Source organism: Myotis myotis, unplaced genomic scaffold (genome assembly GCF_014108235.1).
Source record: "Myotis myotis isolate mMyoMyo1 unplaced genomic scaffold, mMyoMyo1.p scaffold_m19_p_2, whole genome shotgun sequence".
Classification (NCBI taxonomy): domain Eukaryota; kingdom Metazoa; phylum Chordata; class Mammalia; order Chiroptera; family Vespertilionidae; genus Myotis; species Myotis myotis.
Window position 1 is genome coordinate 81,834,793 of NW_023416324.1, and position 13,746 is coordinate 81,848,538.

Here is a 13,746-nt window from a genome sequence, read left to right on the forward strand (position 1 = left end):
CAGGCACCCCAATGGGGACCCCCACCCTGAAGGGTGTGTGACCAGCTGCAAACAGCCATCATCCCCTCACCCAGACTGGCCAGGCACCCCAGTGGGGACCCCCACCCTGATCCAGGACACCCTTCAGGGAAAACCAGCCGGCACCCACCCATGCACCAGGCCTCTACCCTATATAGTAAAAGGGTAATATGCCTCCCAGCACCGGGATCAGCGTGACAGGGGGCAGCGCCCAAACCCCCTGATCGCCCTGTGGCTCTGTGTGTGACAGGGGGCGGGGCCACAACCTCCCTATCCACCCTGCTCTGTTCCTGACAGGGGAAGGCGCCCCAACCCCCTGATCGCCCTGCGGCTGTGTGTGTGACAGGGTACAGAGCCCCAACCCCCCTGATGGGCCCTGCTCTGTGAGTGACAGGGGGCAGTGCCCCAACCCCCTGATTGGCCCTGCTCTGTGCGTGACGGGGTGGCGCCGCAACCTCCCCATCGACCCTGCCTTGAGTGTGACAGGGGATGGTGCCCCAACCCCCCAATCGGCCCTACCCTGAGCATGACTGAGGGTGGCATCACAACCTCCCGATTGCCCTGCTCTGTGCATGACAGGGGGCGGCGCCCCAACTCCCCAATCGGCCCTGCTCTGAGCCCGACCAGGGGCTGCACCTAGGGATTGGGCCTGCCCTCTGCCACTGGGGAGCAGGCCTAACCCAGCAGGTTGTTATCTCCCGAGGGGTCCCAGACTGCGAGAGGGCACAGGCTGGGCTGAGGGACGCCCCTCCCTCCCGAGTGCACAAATTTTTGTGCACTGGGCCTCTACTGTCCTTATAAGAAGAGGGAAATTTGGACACAGAAGTGCAGACACAGAGGAGAGAAGGCCATTTGAAGATGGAGGCAAAGATTGGGGTGATGTATCTACTTCAGGAATACCAAGGATTGCTGGAAAGACCAGAAGCCAGAAGAGGCAAGAAAGGATTCTTCCTTATAAACTTCAGAGGGAGGATGGCACTGCCCACACCTGGATGTTGGATTTCCAGCCTCCAGAACTGTGAGAGAACAAATGTATATTGTTTTCAGCCTCCCAGTTTGTGGTACTTTGTTATGGCAACCCCAGGAAACTCCCTCTTTCTACTTCCTAGAATGAGGATACATTGCCTTGAGGAATTGCAGACATCTTATGAAGACCTAAGCCATATTCTAAGTAAGGATGGTAGACCAGGAAGACAGTAGAAACCTGCTTCCTTGGGGCAAATTCCCTAGACTCTAGGTAAATAAATCATAGGTGTTTCAATTATTGTCACTCAACTTTTCTGTTAAGGGTGGAACATTTCTGACTAATGCCCTCTGTGAAGAAGAAATTACATGAAAATAACCTGAGTTCATGTCTCAGCTGTGTTATTATGCAGATGGGTAGCCCTGGGCAAGTCATAAAAAGTTCTTAAATGTCATTTTATTCCTCTGTAAAACAAAAACAATAATATTTTTAAATGGGATAGTTTATGAGAAAGCCAAGGGTCATCAATAGGAAAGAGGAAACTAATACAAATTACCAAGACTGGAATCCCAAGGGACCTGGATCCTGTGTTGAATATCAATACACAAGCAATAGAAAGACTGTTTTCCCCACCTCTGTCCTTGCTGGGACAACCACAATCCCCCTCCCCCCCTCTTTCCCCCCAGTAAGGATCTCTTAACAGCCCTGGTAAAGGTACTTTATAAAATATAAAGAATCATACCAGCACTGGGGGTTAATTACAAATTAAATAGCTTCACCACACAAATTATATAAGAAATGTTATTGGGTCAACCTGGCATGGCTCAGTGCTTGAGCATCAATCTATTTGATTCCTGGTCAGGGCATGAGCCCGGGTTGCAGGCTCCAATCCCAGTGGGGGCTGTGCAGGCAGTGGCCAATCAGTTCTCTCTTATCATTGATGTTTCTCTCTCTCTTTCTCCCTCTCCCTTCCTCTTAGAAATGGTTCTGTGATAAAGGGCTCCACATGCTCTCATCCATCCAAAGAGAACAGAGGTGGTTTTTTCCAGTTCTTTCTGGGATAGTCCCATCCCATCACCTTCCTAACCCTTGCCCTTCTTGCCCAGAGTATGTCCTTGCCCACCATTTGGTTGTGAGCAAATACACGACATGAGTTAATAGCCTGTGGCGTCAACACTTCCCTTAGAACCAACAGCAGAAAAGATAAGGATGGAAACTTGTTCCAAAAGCCCATGGTCCCTGATGTAATTAAATGGCAAACTTCAAGGAAGGCCACAGAAGCACACACAGCTCCATGGAAGTGTGAAGTAGTTGCTGAACTTTCTCAGAAGGGCATGTTCAACAGGCTGCCTCTTTCCCCACTTCCCACTTCATAAAAAGGGCTCTTCATGAGGAAGCTCAGTTTTTATGAAGGGCTGCACCTTCCCAATGTTCACTGCATCAAGACACAGGCCCATGCTTGTCCTGGGGTCCCAGCTGCATTTGCGTCTTGTTCTCAGAATTCAATTCAAATCTCCTGTTTGCCAATTCAAGTCTAAAAACAGGCAGGCTCTGGTCTGTCTTTTGCCCTTCCTTCCACCCTTCCACACCCTCTCACCACTGTGGAGCTAAGTGAATACAGTTTTCCAAATATAGCTCTGCAGCCAGTGTGTTAGGCCTTCTAATGAGTGATGGTAATTGCTCCTGCTATTTTCCAAAATGAAAATCAACCTCTGAAGAGCAGCTGGTCTGTTGTAATGTTCTGCTCCCTCCGATTACATCCTCCATTCCTACAAGTCAGTCAAAGCCTAGCCTTGACTGCTTCATCTGTGAGCAGGGCCTGTGGGACGCGCTGGAGGAATGTGCTGATGGCAGGGAAATGGAATAAGCGTGCTATTGTGTGCTTTATTATGTTTAAGGGAATAGGAAGTAGAGAGGGGGAAGACCTGTTTTAACTTTTGATTTCTAAGATATCAGTTATGTGTTGTGCTGATTGATATATCTGAAAAGATAACCAGGTTTCTAGAGGGCAGAACAAAGCTGTTTCCATCCTCCTTTTTTCAAGAATCACTCCAAAACAACAAAGAGGACACGAAGCAAAAACACAAACCCTGTATTCTTTACGGACAGGAGACATCTGTAATCTGGAACCACAGTATATGAAGATGAGAAACAGATGGAGGAATGGTAAGGCACTTAGTAGATCTATGGAAAGTCAGACCTAACTGCCTGAGGGTGACATCATAACGAGTCAAGCCGATTCACTCTGCACAGCACAGGAGCCTCCAGGAGTTGAGAGGCCCACGTGTCGCAGTGGGCCAGAGGGAACATGGCCCTGCAAACAACCCACATGGGGAAAAGGTAATAATACCAGCTACCATTTGTGAAGCGTTTGTTGGTGCCTGGCCCTTTACACACATTCTCTACTGCAATCCTCATAATTAATAGCATTTTATAGATGCAAACACTAAAGCCTAGAGGGATAAAGTAATTTGTCCCAGATAACAAGAGAAAGATATTAAACCAATGTTTAGCTGGCCCTGAACAACACAGGTTTGAACTGCACGGGTCCACTTATAATTATTTCAGTCAACAATTTGAAATAACTCCCAGACAAATCACATAGCCTAAAATGGGCAATGTAAGCTTACCGTATCGATAAATACGGTACACTACTGTAAATGTATTTTCTCTTTCTTATGATTTGCTTAATAACATTTTATTTTTCTAGCTCATTTTATTGTAAAAATAGAGTATATAATACATATAACATACAAAATATGTGTTAATTGACTGTTATATGTGTTACTTACCAGGCTTCTGGTCAATAGTAGGCTATTAGTAGTTAAGTTTTTTGGGGAATCAGAAGTTATACGTGGATTTTTTACTGTGCAGGGGTTGGTACCCCTAATCCCCGCCCCCCGTTGTTCAAGGGTCAACTGTATTTTTAGTTCAAAGCCTTATCAGTAGCCTCCACCACCTCTCTATGTGAAACCATGAGTACCAGCATTCCTGTGTTGACTATGTGGCCAGGTTGTCACATGGTTGGTAGGCATGATAGCAAGTTCCGGGCAGAGCTGCTGCTGTCTGGGATCAGGCTTTACTGTTTTGTTTAAGGTGCTTGTTGTTTTGAAAATTCATATGGAAACAAAAGTGTTACCACCTCCCCGCTGGCCATCCTCAACAGGATCTAGTCTGCAGGAGCCTCCTGCTGGGATGAGAGTGTGCCTAGAAATTGAGTCTTCAGAGGTCCATAGTAGCTGAGGGTCCATCAAACACACTGGCCTGTGTCCTGAGAGGGAGGGTGGGGCATCAGGGAAACTGCTAATCTCTTCCTACACTTGCCTATTTGCTGCTGCCCCTCTACCTATCCTGCACCACCCAGAACAGGTACATACCCCACTGCTGCTTTCTGCCCCTGCAGGTCACCGACAGCACAAAATCTGGGTCATGAAGAAACAAAGCATCCAGTGTCAAAACTGCAGAATAAAGACTGCAGTGTTTATTCTCTATCTTATTTATGTTTTCTGTTCATGGCTCAAAAATCAGTCATCAGACACTCGATGAGAATCTACTGTGTCCACAGTCATCATGTTGGGTGCTGTGGAAGTGAGAAAGACAGAGGGCATTATGTCTGCTCACAAAAGCCATAAGCAGCCAGAGAGCTGCAGCATCAGCCCCTGCAAAGGGATAGGCAGGTATGAGGTGTGTGCAACTGAGAGCTAGTGAGTGAAATTATCTCATTGTTACTGAAATTATCTCATTGCCTGTTTGCAGTTCTGGATCTTCCATTAAATTGTGAATCCTTTTCTTTTTTGTCAAAGGCCTTATTTGTGTTATTTCTGAAACCAGTTGCCAAAACCACAGCGGTATTACTGCAGAGTGAAGTAAGACTTTTCCTACCCAGATCTGAAACCCCCTCCTCTTACGCATACTGTGATTGTTCTCAAGGTCCCCAGTTCAATTTCAGCTAAAGAATTAACTGTTTCCTTTCTACCCCTCACATTTGCAGAGTTTCCACCCTGAAATGAAAACCTGTGGGAGAAGATCCGAATCTTTCAGTTGTCGAGTCCCTTGACAGGGAGCTGCTCTTGATTTATACTGTAACCAGGCATTGATTCATCCACACTAGTGTATAGAGAGTCTCCGAATGAGCCCAGGGTGGGTCAGCTGGGGTTCAGGCCTGCTGGGACACATCCAGACAACTGAAGTTTATTTGCACAGGGGCTGAGTAGCCTCCTGGGAGAGCATTAAGGGAGAAATAAACCAGGCACAATGACTTTGACTCAGTAAAAAGTCTTAATCATTCTAGGGAAGGGGCAGTTCTCTCAGTAATGTGATCTCTGTCATGTAGATGTGTCTCCTGGTCCAATACCCACTGGCCACTTGTTTGCATCCTATGCGGAGGTGGCAATGGGGATATGTGTAAATAAAAATAAAAAGAGCTGTTTATTGAAATTCTTAAAATCTTAAAGCCCGAGTGACTGTTCCTAAATAGAAGAAGACATTCTTTCTGTCAAGCTGCAAAGCTTTGGTCTAGCAAGTGCTCATGGTGCTGGGGATGCTGCTGCCCAGTCATGGCAATGAGCAGTAGCACTAATTCCAGGAGGCGCTGTTCACAGTGGAGTAGCCATACCACCCACCAGCTGGGCAGAGCAGTGATGGTGTGGGACCATCAACCAGCAAGAGACAACATGGCCTGGTGGAGCAGCAGACATTATGGCCAGCAGCAGGGATTTTGGTGTCCAGCAGGGGAAAACAGAGCCAAATGAAGCAGCAGGGGAAGCACAGTAGTATCTGCACGAATATAAATAAGACCATCTACTGGCCCTCTCTGGGGAGGAGGATGCAGAGGTGGGGGCTGGGAAGGGGTGAGGAAGAGGTAGGGTGGGGGTGGGGAGGAAAGCCTTGGGGACCGCCATTCTGTGTTAGGCTTGTGACTGGAAGAACTAGGGACGTTTGCTCTCATTCTTAGTCATGGATTTGAAGGCATTTGGGGAAATTTGGATTTTTCTATCTACTCATATAAACACACATAAATGCACATACTTACATATATATCCTACCAAAGATGTGCTCTGAATGTAAATGCTCATATGTATCAAGGCTCTGCTTGTATACGAATTATAAATAGTTAAAACCAGGTGGGGGTGGGTAACAGTTGTGTGAGGGGGTCTAAATGGGTGAGTATTAGGGTCTTATGCATAGTGTGATTGTTCTCAAGTTATATGCTTTGTGCTGCTGCCTAAAATTTTTATTAGGAAAGGTTACCATGCTGAAAAAAAAGAAAAAAATTTTTTTGAAATCTTACTTGATATAATCCAACCTTATCATTTTATAAATGAGAAAATGGGAACACAGAGATCTCAAATAACTTGCCTGAGGTTGTGAAGACAACAGTAATGGATTAATGGCTCAAGTCCAATTTTTTTGTTTTATTTTATTTTCCTATTACACCATACAGAGAAAGTATATACGCTAGAACAATGAAGTCTGGATATTGTACAGAACTCTGTGTGTTTCTCGGTTTTAAATGGTTAGAGGTTTGAGAACTGGCTTATTAGATCTTTAATTCTTTTAGCTATAAATTTATAGCAAGAAAAATATTAGCTATGGGGACAGTAATGCAGATTAAATTAATACAATTTGGTATCAAATGACCGCAGTTAATACAATTTTATATTCAACTTTAAAGTTGAATTTAGAATCTACTAGACATGTTGTACTAATCAGAAATGTAGAACAAAATGAGATCATTGTGTTTCAGAATGGGCTTTGCAAAACAATGGTCCAATTTTTTAAGCACAGAAGGAGAGCAAAAAAGATGACAAGAAAGTTCCAGAAGTTCATGAGTAAATGTTGAGAGAATAGAATTATTCACTGAAGAAGAGAGAGCAAAAGAGGTTAATCATTTCCAGGGAAGTGAAGAATCTCTTAGCTGAGATGAACTACTTTTCTCCCTGATAAGGAAGATAGAATAACTGCAGATCTTTAGAAACAGCATGAGAGAGTGAGGTGGTAGAGTCAATAGAATTGAAATGGTGATACATACCTTTGAGGTTCTCTAGGCCTTGCAGAGTTGTAAAGCTCAGAGGGAGTAGATGTTAAATGACCAGTCCAGGAAGGAAATTGTGGCTAAATGACTACTGGTCTCTGTTATTATTTCAGGAAATATCAAGTGTCACCATATGTTGAAAGCTAAAGGTAATTTATCAAGGAGGAATATGGGTAGGGAGGAGGCTGAGGACACCACTTTCCATATGTATGCTAAGATGGTCACTTGGAATACCTGCTCACATTGCACAGCTGGCTCCCCTACCAGATCTGAGTGTTCTTCTGCACTCTGCTCCAGCCACTCCTACTATCCAATTAGATTCCCAGCTACTGGATGGTCCTGCGACTGAAGTCCATGAAATTAGAAATAAGATAAAACACTTAAAAAAAACACACAGAAATACTTTGGGACTTCCAGTCAAAATGGCAGGGTAGGCCTTCCACAATCATATTAAGATAAATTTGAATGTAGTTGTGGCTCAGCAGTTGAGCTTTGATGCAGGAACCGAGAGGTCACAGGTCGATTCCCAGTCATGCTCAGGTTGATGGCTAGATTCCTGGTGGGAGGTGTGCAGGAGGCAGCTAATCGATAATGTTCCTCTCTCATCAATATTTCTATCTCTCTATCCCTCTCCCTTTCCCTCCCTCTAAAATATCAATAAAAACATATTTTTTAAAAAAGTACAACTAAATTATTAAGAACCACTTGAAGACTAGGTGAACAGAATTTCTGTAACTAAAGATATAAAAGAGAAACCACATTGACACTAGTAGGAGGGACAGAAAAATAAAATGGGCTGGTCACATAACCACTGTGACAGCTAAGAATTAGGAAGGATATCTCGACTGTGGAGGTTTCCCCTGAGGAGCTAGGGGACACAGCCCCACACCAGACTCTCCAACACAGAGGACCAGAGCCAGGAATAGGAGTCCCCACAACAGCTAGCTGTGAAAATCAGCAGGGACTCAGCCTGGGTGAGATTGAGGGCTCATGAGTCCTCTTGAAAGGCCCAAACATAGACTCATTCACTCACACTTTCCTTAAGCTCCAGAGAAGGAGCAGCAGCTCAAAAAAGGACATTGTGGCAGGAGATGAATTGTCTGGCTTCAGGGCAAGGGCTGAAGAAACAGCTCTCTCTGGGACTGAAGGGCTGGCAGGTGTCATTGTTCATTTGTTGAGTCCTCTCTCCATCCATATGGTAGGTTCCATTGTTCCTTTGCTGAGCCCTCCTCCTCCACAGTCTGCAGGTACAGGTAGGTGCCAAATCTGAGTCTCCATTAATCTGGCTAACACTACTCTTGCCCCAAACAGGTGATATTCTGAAGCCCTGCCCCAGCCAAGTCACACACCGAACCTGAGCCCCTTTAAGAGGCTAATCCACACAAGCAGCTGGCCTGGGTCCATACTGTGGACTTTTCTAAAATCTATCAAAGGCACACAAACTTCAAACAAGCAGTGACTGGCCTCAGCATGCCCTGTACATCTTGCCTCAAGCCTGGCAATAGTGGCAGCCAGCCTCAGTTGACAGCATAACCACTCTCAGACACCTCTAAGCTCAGCACAGGCATCTACCAGCTGCAGGAACCTGGTAGATCCTACCAAATGGCTGTGGGCCAGACACAGGTAGTGGCTGACCTTGGCCTGTACTGAGTTACCTCCCAAGAGACCACAGAACCAACACACCTGGTGGCCAGTTTCAGACCACATCAGAGCACCACACAATTAGCACCACAAATGACAAAAAGAAAGAATTGCCTTGGCAGACACCAGAGCCTGGCTAAAGCCAATCCTTCTCTGTGGGGTCTGCTATAGTCATGGCCAGTCCTCACAGCCAGTCAGCCCAAAAGTCAATCTCACCCATTGATGTGCCAGCAACAATCAAGGTTCAACTATAACAGGAGAGCACACACAACCTACTGTAGGGACACACTCCTGAAGCACCCAGCTCATGTGAACAGAAAAACTGTGCCATTGGGCCCCCGAGGACACCTACAACATGAGGCCACTCTGCCAAGACCAGGAGATATAGTAGATCTACCTAATAGATAGAAACAAACAGGGATGAATCCAAAATGGAAACAAAGAGCATGTCACAAATGGAAAAACAGAACAAAACTCCAGAAAGAGAAATAAACAAAATGGAGGTAAATAATGTATCTGACACAGCATTAGAAACACTGGTTATAGGGATGCTCAAGGAACTTAGGGAAAGAATAGCTTATTTCAGTGAGAACTTCAACACAGAGATAGGAAATCTTAAAAACGAGACATGGAAACCATAAGAATCAATTAGAAATGAAGAGTACAATAACTGAAATGAAGAGTACATTACATTAAAGGGAATCAACAACAGACTGGGTGAAGCAGAGGATAGAATCAGCAATTTGGCAGACAAGTTAGAATAAAAAACCCAACAGGAACAGCAAAAAGAAAAAAGAATCCAAAAAATAAGGATAGTTTAAGGGATTTCTGGGACAATATCAAGCATTACAACCTTCATTTCATTGGGGTACCAGGAGAAGAGCAAGCAAGCAAGGGATTGAGAACCTAATTAAAGAAATAATAACTGGAAAATTCCCTTACTTGGTGAAGAAAAAAGACACACAAGTCCAAGAAGTGTGGAGAGTCTCAAACAATAGGCTCACACCAAGACACATTATAATTAAAATGCTAGTGGTTAAAGACAGAGAGAATCTTAAAAGCAGCAAAAGAAAAGCAGTTAGTTACCTACAAGCAGGCTCCCAAAAGACTGTCAGCTCATTTCTCAACAGAAACTTTTCAGGCTAAAAGGGACTGGAACAAAATATTCAAAGTGATGAAAAGCCAGGACCTACAATAAAGATTACCCTACCCAGTAAAACTATAACTTAGGATCAAAGGAGCAATAAAGAGTTTCCCAGACAAGAAAAACCTGAAGGAGCACATCATCATCAAACCAGTATTATAAGAAATGTTAAAGGAACTTCCTTAAGAAGAAGAAAAAAATATGCATAAGAAAACATAACAAAGAAAAAATTCTCACTGACAAAAGCAAACATATAATAAAAAAAGTAGATCAACCAACACTAAAGCTAGTGCAAAGATTAAAAGGCAAAAGTAGTAAGATTGTGTGCAATTACAATAGTAAATTAAGGGATACACACACACAAACACACACACACACAAAGTAAAAAAAAAATTATAACAAAAACCTAAAGATGGAGGAGGTGAGTCAAAAATGCTGAGGATTTTACAATGTGTTCAAACTTAAATGACCATCATCTTAAAATAGACTGTTATAAACATGGCTTGGTATAAATGAAGCACATAGTAACCACAAGCCAAAAACCTGCAGGAGATATACAAGAAATAAAGAGAAAAGAATCCAAACACATCACTATAGAAAGTCACCAACATACAAAAGAAGAGAGCAAGAAAAGAAGAAAGGAACAAAAAAGAACTATAAAAACAATCAGGAAATGACTGATAAAATAGCAATAACTTCATACCTATCAATAATGATATGATAAAGAAGATGTGTTCCATATCTACAATGGAATATTACTCGGCCATAATAAAGAATGAAATCTTACCCTTTGTGACAACATGGATAGACCCAGAGGGTATTATACTAAGTGAAATCACAAAGACAAATACTATATGATTTCACATATATGTGGAATCTTAGAAACAAATAAGTGAACAAACAAAATAGAAATAAACTCATAAATAGAGAACAAACTGATTGTTCTCAGATATGGTGGGGGGGGGTGTGGGATGGGTGAAAAAGGTGAAGAGATTAAAAAGTACAAATTGGCAGTTACAAAACAGTCATGGGTCTGTAAAGTTCAGCATAGGAAATACAGTCAATAATATTGTAATAACTATGTGCAGTGTAATTGGGTGCTAGGCTTAGGCAGATCACTTCATAAGTTATATAAATGTCTAAACACTATGCTGTACAACCTGAAACTAATGCAATATTGAATGTCAAATTTAATTTTTTAAAATTTAAATTAAAATTTTTTTAAATAAAAATACTTTTGGGTGTCCAATTTATTTCACTTAGTATATAACTATTTCACTTAGCATAATATGTATGCACTGTGGGTTGCCACCACCCCTACTTCATTTTAGGCAGTGGTCAGGAGGTTGTTGGACTGTGCATCACTTAGGAAGGTCACTTTGGCCATGACAATGTGTAATATGCTAAGTGAAATAAGTCAGACAGAGAAAAATAAATACTGTGTGATTTCACTTACATGTGAACTTTAAAAAAAGAATAAAATAAAACAGCAACACACTCATTGATACAGAAAACAAATCAATGGTTGCCAGAGGGGAGGGGTGGGAGGTTGGGCAGAAAAGGTGAAGGGGAATGAGAGGCACAAACTTCCAGTTAAAAAAAAATGAGTCACAGTGATGTTGTATATAGCACAGGGAATATAGTCAATAATCCTATATAATAAAGAAGTAATATGCAAATTGACCATCACCCCAACACACAAGATGGCCACCCCCATGTGGTCAAAGATGGCCGCCCCCATGTGGACACAAGATGGCTGGCAGGGGAGGGCAGCTGTGAGGCACCAGGACTGCAGGAGAGGGCAGTTGGGGGGGACGCAGGCCTGCAAGGGAGGGCAGTTAGGGGCAATCAGGCTGGCAGGGGAGTGGCTAGGGTGTGATCAGGCTGGCAGACAGAAGCAGTTAGGGGCAATCAGGCAGGTGAGTGGTTGGGAGCCAGCAGTCCTGGATTGTGAGAGGGATGTCCGATCAGGCCTAAAAGGGCAGTCGGACATCCCTCGAGGGGTCCCAGATTGGAGAGGGTGCAGGCTGGGCTGAGGGACACCCCCCCCCATGCACAAATTTCGTGCACCGGGGTCTCTATTGTCCTAATAACTTTGTATGGTGACAGATGGTTACTAAGCTTTTTGTGGCGAGCACTTCATAGGTATACAAATGTCAAATCACTATGCTGTACATCTGAACCTAATATAAGTATGTCAACTACAATTTAAAAATTAAGGGACTTGGGACAGTGGCAGTCATGGTGTCAACCTGTAAGGATCTGCATCCGCAGAAAACATCCGTGTAACGTGGAGGAGGGCAGCCCAGGTAGCAGGACCTGCACCCAGCAGGGCTACATCTTTTTCTCACAGCAAGAATGGGCGCTTCCTATTGTGTCTGTGATGAGAAAAACAAAGTCCCAATTACTGACAGATGTGGGGGCTACTGTCACATGCAAGGTCTGATCCATTCATGCTTTCCCAAAGTACACACCCTCTCTGTGGGATCCACACAACTTAAGAACTCTTTTCGAGGAACTATCCTCAAGGAAGATATCCGAGCTACTGAAAAAGACAAGGTTGAAATTTATAAGGGTTTTCATGTGGGTGCATTGTCTTGGGCAAAGTGACCTCCCTAGGTGAAACACAGTACAACTACCTCCTGACCACTGCCGAAAATGAACAAGGGGTGGTGGTGGCCACCGTGAACCAGGTGTCCAGATGGATCCCATCAGCTGGTGTGAGAGGCAGTGCCCTAAGACCCACACAAAATAATTCCGGAAAGTGGCCCTTGTACAACCTGGATTCTTGTCAACCTAAGAAGCAACATTTTGCCCCAGGGAGAGGGGTACACTGTTTCCAAGAGCACAGGTATGAAAGGAACAGTAAGATGCTATTGTCTTTATTCAAACACCTGGGATCAGACTGTGACCAGCTCTAGAAAAAGTCTGCAGGAAACTTACGCTACTCTGTAGATGCAACAATTTTCTTATGAACCTTTCAATGGAATGAAATCTTGGGTGATAAATTTCTCCTCTGGAGGCTCTATTAAAATAAATAAATAAATAAATAAATAAATAAATAAATAAATAAATAAATAAATAAATAAAACATGGTATAATGTTGAAAATAGCCTATTCCTTCTGATAGTCTTATAAATACATAATTTTTGCTGTCGCAAAGAAGAACACTTTTATGAAAAGAATTTCATAGTGAAAAATTAATTAAAAAAAAGACTTTGGATGCATATAATGTCCTAATCTCTTAATATGCTTCAATTAACATCTGAAACATGATAATTAATGCCACCCCCTGTGTCACCTTTTTGTCTTATTAGAGAAGGAATTTGAGGCTGGTGGCAGTGGGGAAGTGATACAGGAAGTAGAAACTCCTGTGATGGGGTTGTGATAAGATACATACTCACATGCAAAGTGACTGAGATGGTACTAGTAGGAATTCCTAGCCTAATCCTTAGTAGTTGGGCAGTGTCCCTGACAGGAGAACACAGGAGAACAGGGCATGATCCACTGTCTGCTTGTCCATTTTCCAAGTTCCTTTTCCTCTGAGTCCAGGTGTCATGTTGATATAGCAAATCTGTGTCTAGCCTTACAGCCCCAGGTCCCAGTGGTAGTAAATATTTGTAAAGAGAAAAAAAAATCAGAAATACAGTTATATTTCACTTTAATTTTAATGGACCCAGAAGATGTATTAAAATTCTATAAAATAAAAGGGTTATTTATGATTGGAGAAAGATTTTCATTCAATTAACCCAAAGGCATGGCATAATTAGAAAGTTAAATCCAAGATTTCATAAAGGTGCATTTGCAAGTTATTAATTATGAAAACAAACAACCAAGCGGACTTGACAATGAAACTTCAGCTCACTAGCTCGCCAAATGCCCTAAGATTCTTGGATGACTTGGTGTCAGGTGTCACACACACTTTCAGAAAGAAGGAAATGAGCA

The 13,746-nt window shown here is 43.1% G+C and overlaps 1 pseudogene; it reads left to right on the plus strand.

The window, feature by feature from the left end:
- The first annotated feature begins 10,213 nt into the window (after positions 1 to 10,213).
- Positions 10,214 to 12,601, plus strand: LOC118675576 (annotated as a pseudogene).
- Positions 12,602 to 13,746: the final 1,145 nt, after the last annotated feature.